The following is a 7,675-nucleotide window of genomic DNA, read 5'->3' on the forward strand; positions in this document are numbered from 1 at the left end:
ATGGAAAGCCAATAGTAACTAGTCATAAGTCCTCGCTCGAAAAAATTAACAAATGGATACAAGATAGTTTAATCGAAGAAAAGTAAACTAGTCAGCATCCTCTTCGTCAATACATATTTTTCACTATGTTTGCAAAATGTGCAATTATTGATATTTAAAGAATAGATAGATATTTATTTCTAATAAACGTTACGTTACTTGGTTTGTAAAAGTAGAATATTTATTGCAATTATTGATATTATTTCTACATGAACGTTACGTTACTTGGTTTGTAAAAATAAAATATTTGTGTTGCAATTATTGATATTATTTCTGCATGAACGTTACGTTACTTGGTTTGTAAAACTACTAAATATTTGTTGCAATTACAGATTTATGCATTTATCTTGTTTTTCTTTTCTCTTCACCTTGTTTCAAAAATACTGGGATGTTTTGATATTTCAAAAATCAAATCAGTACAGCTACTTATTCTAGAAGGATATATATCGTAGACATTTCTAGCCAAAGTGAAATTAGGTGAGAATTTCGTGTATTTTTGCAATGGGATAAAAATCTGAATTTGTTTAATAAATTATCAGAAAACTGTTTTTTGTCAGATTTTTTCATATTAAGATGTATTCCAATTTATAAATTAAATTTAACTCTACTTTTGGTTGTAATCGTTTATAAGTAAAAATTTCTTAAAATATCTATTTTGGTATCAATATGTATTAATATATATAGAATATTCAATTATACATATATCATTTCTTTCTACAGTTTTGTCCCCCGTCCCCCACGCATATTAGTACGATTGCTACGATTTTCAGCCCGCGGCAATCTTCAAGTTACGTCGCATATACTATAGCATAGGGCGCGCAGTGCGATGTTGCCACGTCTTTAGGCGTCTTCCGCGTCAAACGCCAAAATCTGCGAGAATGCTGCAGTTTTTACTTTTTTTCTCAGAAACTAGTCAGTGAATCATCGTGAAATTTATAGAGAACCTGTGCCAATGTATCCTCTATACACCGTAATTTTTCCGAGATTTGTTCTCTATTTTTTCTTTACATTCTGAATGTATATGTTTGATAAACTGTCAATCTCCATAAGAACGCATACAAAATTAAAAAATTAATATCTTTTAAACGATTCAGACAATCGATCTGAAATTTAACACAGGTTTTTAGGACATATAAGTGCACAATCTCTGTAAATTTCAGCTTGATCCCTTTATTTTGACTGAGCGGACATACATCCTTAAATGGCTGCAAAATTTTTAATATACTACAAAAATAGCGTTAAGAGATCTATGACATCTTGGAATTTGTGCATATTTTTTTAATTACTTAACATTGATTAATGATATACGTAATAGAAAATATGTACAAACGTTCGGTCCTCTCAGACTAAGCAAGGTGATGTCTTTGTGAGTGTTGCTCATTTGTAACACTGTACAGCTAGGATCTTGAGAACCGCCGATCATCTTCTCAAATGAGTAGATAACAAAGTGCACCATAGATCTCCTTAATAGCAACAAGTTCATATATGAGTAATATTCATATTTGCGTAATCCTTGTCACGTTATTTCGGATTGATGCTATACGGTGCTTCATAGTTTCTGCCTGGAGGTGCCGTCCTCCGCCGCTGTTGTTTTCAGCAGGCGGTTCTCGATCGCTGCCTTTGACGAACGAACTTTTAGCGCTATCTTTGTCATTTAAATAGATTTTACGTCATTTATGAGAGTGAGAGTGCATATAACAAACGCAAATAATTATTTTTATTCAGTGAATACAATATTCTTTAAAACACACATTATAGAGTGTGTCTAAATTATGTCAATAATGTAACCAAAAAAAGGAACAACGATTTACATCATTTGCTAATAATAAAAGTCACAATTTGTAAATAAATAATTCTTGAAATTGTATACAGTAATCAGACTATGAAATTAAATTTCCTACTGCGTGATACGTCCAGAATATTTCTAGATTTGCACATGACATGTATAATGTCACTGTAGAACATTATATTTGTAATGTTTCAGATCAACATGACATCATCAAGAATTATTACCTATTTCTGTATATACGTATTTTATTAATAGATTAATAATATCATAATGTTTTAAATATTATAATTTTAATATAACAATAACAGTTAAATATGAATAAGAAAAGTCTAATATGTGTATCATTTCCTATGAATAAAAGAGTATTGCTGCGCATAATATACAGGGTGTCTCATAACTGGCGGCTGCGATTTCTAGGGCGGTAGATGCATGGTAGTGATAGGAGTAAAAATATCGTAATGAAAATAATTCGTAACGTTAAAAAATGAAATATCGTAGTTATAATATTGCAGAATAAACGACTCAGCCACTTTTTGATAGTGGGAGTTGCCGAACTACGATATATTTTATTGCTCTCTCCCTTCCATTTTTAACGATACGAATTACTTTTATTAGTATATTTTGCTCGTGAATCACTCCTAGAAATCACATCCGCTCTGCATAATGCTATTTTGGAAATGTTATACGTATGCATCGTACGATGCATTTCTGATGAGTCATTTCAAAGAAAGTGCAGTAAATAGAATGCGTTTATTTTAGTTATAATAGTCGGATAAAGTGTGTATTATTCGTATTTGCAGTATAAAATCGGGTGTATAAGATTAATCTAAGCATTTATAGTTATACATCAGCGAGCAGGATGATAGTATACGTATTTTCCGATCGACGTGAACGGGATGCGACCCTACGTAATATTGTATTCGGATGCGGAGAGGATGAGAAGAGGTATATTCCCAGCCGCAGGCACGGATAGGATACGCTACATATTAATGCAGTTAGAGACGGACAGGATACGCATACGTATATGTATACTGGAGAGACGCACATGGTGCGTATACACAATTACAGCTACCAGTGGACAGAATATACCCAGTAAACAATTTGTCAGCAAATTGTAACCAAATTGACACCAAATACGCGCAAAACTTGTCGACAAATTCGGTGCGATCTGTGTCTGCAATACGCTTGTGTTTTGCTAGCAAAGCTTGTGTACATGACTTGACACCAAATTGACGCCAAATATCGAGCAAAACAGGGCAGCAAAAGTTCAACGGCAAATTTGCGCCATATTGTGAACAAGGCTTGCCAACAAAAGCGCGACAGCAAATTTGTGCCAAATTGCGAGCAAACCTTGACGAAAGAACTTGACGCCAAATTGACACCAAATACCGAGCAAATCTTGATGACACAGCTTGACGCCAAATTGCAGCAAGCCTTGTTACGTAGCCATTAATAAATACTAATATTTTTTTTTTTTTAGGAAAAATTAAAAGCATTAAATTATAAAAAAGCATATAATTTGTTATTGATTTACAATAAATTATTTTATACATATGTTACATATGTTAAAAGAAATCTTTATATTTATAAAACATTATAAGACATTTCTAAAATCTAACGGTGGCAATAAAGTAATTAATTATATATTAATTACAGTAAATGTTATACAATGTGAATTTACTGACATATGCAAACATTTAACTTTGTCAACAGCAATACAATATTTGTAAACACTCGAGAATCTTATATAATGCCTGGAACACATACTCCGTGCGCAGATAATGCATGGCCGGTATAAGAAGGATTTATAGAATCTTACTGAAAACACGAGTATAATTTCTATGAAAATGCATCTAAAACAATATTCTTATAAGCCTAATACTACTAACTTTCCTTTCTTTAATCATACAATAATAACTACCGTGCATATTTAAACAACTAATTCAAACTTGAAACACGATTTATTATTTGCAAGAATGCAAAATTGAAATAACAAATGTTCACAATGTGCATAGTTCGTCGATTACGATGGAATAATGCAGTACTGTTGTCAGAAAGAAATAACAAAAGAATAATATACATCATTAGGTGCAAGCAACGAAGTGAATTTTGTAGTGTTTGATGTAATAGAAATTAATATACAGCAGAAAAAAACTGTTCAAACAAAACTTTTAAAACCGTTTAAACAAAACTTTTAAACTATTCAAACAAAACTTTAAACTTTTACAGATCAAGAGACACGGTAGTGTCTCGCGCCAAGTACACGCGGAGCGAGACGACCGTGACTCTTTTACGCGACGCGACGATTTGCGAGTACTCGAGATGTTGAGATCTCGATAACGATGTGAACGGATCAAGTTCTAAGTAGGCTTGATCGATAGCTTGGGGTCGAATTAGGGGGGGGTTTCTCTTATAATATTTCCGCTACGTGCCCTACGAGCGGAGATATTGCGACGCAAAGTCCAAATGTGAAAATTTATTTTTAAGATACGTCGTCGTCTACGTCGACCGTCTCTCATGCCATGCCATCATTTCATTGGCTGGAGTCGCGTCACTTTCACTTTTTCGACACCAGGGCGGTGCTAGTATCGCCAGTTTCGATATGCACATATGTATCCGTGTGTGTACTGCGCGCAGTGCAGATAGTGCGCTCAGCGCGCTGTCACACAGTCAGTTACCTATAACACGGTAGTGTCCCACGTCAAATACGCGCGGAGCGAGACCGATCGTGACTCTTTACGCGACGCGACGTTAATATTTTTTCTGATTCAAGGTAATTGTTTTATTTACATGTAATTATCCTATTATTATACGACGCGAAGCGAAACCGCACCGTGACTCTTTTACGCGACTAAGTGCATGTGACAGGAATTATAATAGTTTACGTTTACGTGAGTATTTACTTCTGTAGTAACTTATACAAACGATATCTCATCGTAGTTACTATAAAATCTCCCGTTTATGCGGAGGAATTATCGTATCGTTCTTCGTAAGTTACTACAGAATTAAGTAACGTTCGCGTAAACGTAGTATAGGTTAGATTACCGATTTCTTACAAAATTTTACATAAAACGCGAGATTCACTTATGGGAGCTTTCCAGCAAGCGACACAATCGACACAGGTATCGTTTTGTCTTTGTTACTCATTGCCAAAAAAGAAAGATAGAACGACGTTTGTGTCGGCTTGTGTCACTTGCTGGAAAGCTCCTTATGTATGCAAGTTTAACGTCTATTGAGTTAATATGAAATAATTTTCCTAAATGTAATAATAAAAATAACACGATGTTATATATATGCGGTTTGCCGTGAATATATATATATATATATATATATATATATATATATATATATATATATGTGTGTGATTTCTGCCCAGTGCTCTGAATGTTATGTGATTTTCCCCCAGTGCTCTGAATGTCATCTAGTCATACATATCATGCTTTGATACAAGGAACGTGAAAAAGAGCAGGAAAAGAAAAGAACAAACAGAAGAGACAGATTCAAGCTTTGTCTTTTAATCTGGACGAAGACAATGCCGAAAAATCCCCGCAGTCAGAAAATGAGCAATCTGATGGCCTCGCGATTAAGAAGATTAAGAAAAATCCAGATGTAGATACAAGTTTCTTGCCAGATAGGGAAAGGGAGGAGGAGGAAAATAAACTTAAGGAAGAATTGAGGCAAGAATGGGCTAGAAAGCAGAACGCGTTGAAGGAAGAAGAAATTGAGATCACATTCAGTTATTGGGATGGATCTGGCTATCGTCAGAGTGTTATAATGAAGAAAGGTGAATGTCTCAGTAATTTAGAGAATTTTTAAGTTATTAAAATACTCCAGTGTCACTTTTGGAGTAACATTGGCGTGATATATAATAATGTTCTACTGCATAAATTAAATTTTCACATACAGGTAATTCTATCTATCAGCTTCTTCAGAGATGTTTAGAAGTTCTGAAGCGTGAATTCAGCGAGCTTAAAACAGTAATGGCAGATCAGTTAATGTATGTCAAGAAGGATCTTTCTTATATTACCGCACCATTATACGTTTTACGATTTTATTGTAACTAAGGTAAAGATACTAAATGATAAAACTTATGAAGCAATATCACAATGTTGGCATGTTATTTTAATGTATGTAATATTGCAATTAGGCACGAGGAAAAAGCGAACCTCTGTTCACATTTGACGTTCACGATGATATTCGTGTTATGCACGATGCTTCTGTCGAAACCGAGGAATCACATGCCGGAAAAATTTTACTTAGGTATTTATCATTAAAAGAATACTTTGTATAATTCTCTTTATGTTATTTCTCATTAGATCATGGTACGAGAGGAACAAACACATTTTTCCAGCGAGTAGATGGGAACCTTTTGATCCAACGAAAAGTTTTGACAAGTCTACAGTGTCGGATAAAAATAGGAAGAAAGATAAAATCTGATAAACTTAGATTCAACGAATTGTCCAATTTCGTTTAAAGGATTCAGATTCAAAGGACTGTAATTTAGTAGAGCTACATCTTTACTCGATAGTAAATGAATTAAATATTATCACATAACTGAATGAATTAAAATCACAGTCCTTAAAAATACAATGTAGCTACAATATATATACATATATATATATATATATATATATATATATATATATATATATTATAATATATATACATATATATATATATGTATATATATTGTAATATATTACAATCTGTTGTATAATGAATCAATTGTACGATGAAACAAAGTTATTTATCTGGTTATAATATTTACAGTCCTTTGAATCTGAATCCTTTAAACGAAATTAACATTAACCGTCATCGTGTGAAAGAATCGTATGAAGTAATGTTTCCGAAAATTCTAATCGATTTATTATTATATTACAGTTTCGCGAGTTGACTGATCCAAGCCACATTTCAATCAACGAGATTAATATCAACTCCTACGTGTAAGTAGATTTTAGATATATACATTTCTACACTCAAAATTATTTATCTTTGGATATGTAATTATACTTTGATGTTACTCTTTTGCAGGTAAATGGTCGACAGAAGCTTACAATGTGGTACAAAATTGTTCCTCAAAGGGAGTTGCTGCCCAAACTCAGATTGAAGGTCGCATTCAAACTAATATTTATGCAAATATTTATTTTATGATACAAAATTATGAGGTAAGTAGTTATTATTATCCAATCTTCGAGAATCTCTTTGCAGATGCGCAAATTAATTGAAATTAATTGATTTTTTAAAGCTAATTTCCCTTACTGAAGAACTGGTAATGAACGGACATGCTGAACAAGTAGGCATGGGACCAGATGAATGAAGCCAGAAACACTTGAATCCATCTGTACATAAGAGTTGTCAAGAAACTCTACAATTTTCACGCATAATCCGCGATTCTTAGTCAGTATGGACTAGAGTTTAATACAATCGCCATTGATGATCCCCTTTAATCGCGTCAAAATTGATTATTTCGCTTTTTGACTTCGTTCTTTACTCATGTTGTAAAATAGTTTTCCGATTGTGTAGAATATTTTTATTTAGAAAGAAATTTATAAAGATTGTTATATTGATCGTAGAGTAGAGAAAACAATAAAACTTTTAACATTTTACAAAGTAGTGTCACATTTAAACTAGAACATTGTATCGAATAACTCAGACGAATTAGGAAATTCGTTTCTACGTGACTCATGTCTATTTCTGATTGGGGACGATTCGAGAACTCATTGAAATAATTTAATTTCTTTTCACGTTTAAATTTAGGCCACCGTAGATTAAACTTGTTACCTTAGAAGTTATTGTTAAATGGCGCATTTTATTTAATATTCCGCACTTCACTGTTGTGGCATAAAA

General features: G+C 33.1%; 2 long non-coding RNA genes across 3 annotated transcripts; both read left to right on the forward strand.

Annotated features, from left to right (window-relative positions):
* Positions 1-4,518: 4,518 nt before the first annotated feature.
* Positions 4,519-6,103, forward strand: LOC139785682 (uncharacterized). 2 transcript variants are annotated; one of them, XR_011722050.1, is made up of 4 exons: positions 4,519-4,601; positions 5,235-5,612; positions 5,735-5,893; positions 5,976-6,103. It is a non-coding gene; the product is annotated as an uncharacterized lncRNA (long non-coding RNA). The 2 variants fall into 2 exon arrangements; XR_011722049.1 differs by having other exon boundaries at positions 5,735-6,097.
* A 653-nt stretch (positions 6,104-6,756) lies between these two features.
* LOC139785683 (uncharacterized) lies at positions 6,757-7,438 on the forward strand. The gene is made up of 3 exons (XR_011722051.1): positions 6,757-6,771; positions 6,860-6,993; positions 7,074-7,438. It is a non-coding gene; the product is annotated as an uncharacterized lncRNA (long non-coding RNA).
* The last annotated feature ends 237 nt before the right edge of the window (positions 7,439-7,675 follow it).

This window comes from Temnothorax nylanderi, unplaced genomic scaffold (assembly GCF_030848795.1).
Source record: "Temnothorax nylanderi isolate EJ_2023f unplaced genomic scaffold, tnyl_v1.0 TNYL_tig0863_pilon, whole genome shotgun sequence".
NCBI classification, from domain to species: domain Eukaryota; kingdom Metazoa; phylum Arthropoda; class Insecta; order Hymenoptera; family Formicidae; genus Temnothorax; species Temnothorax nylanderi.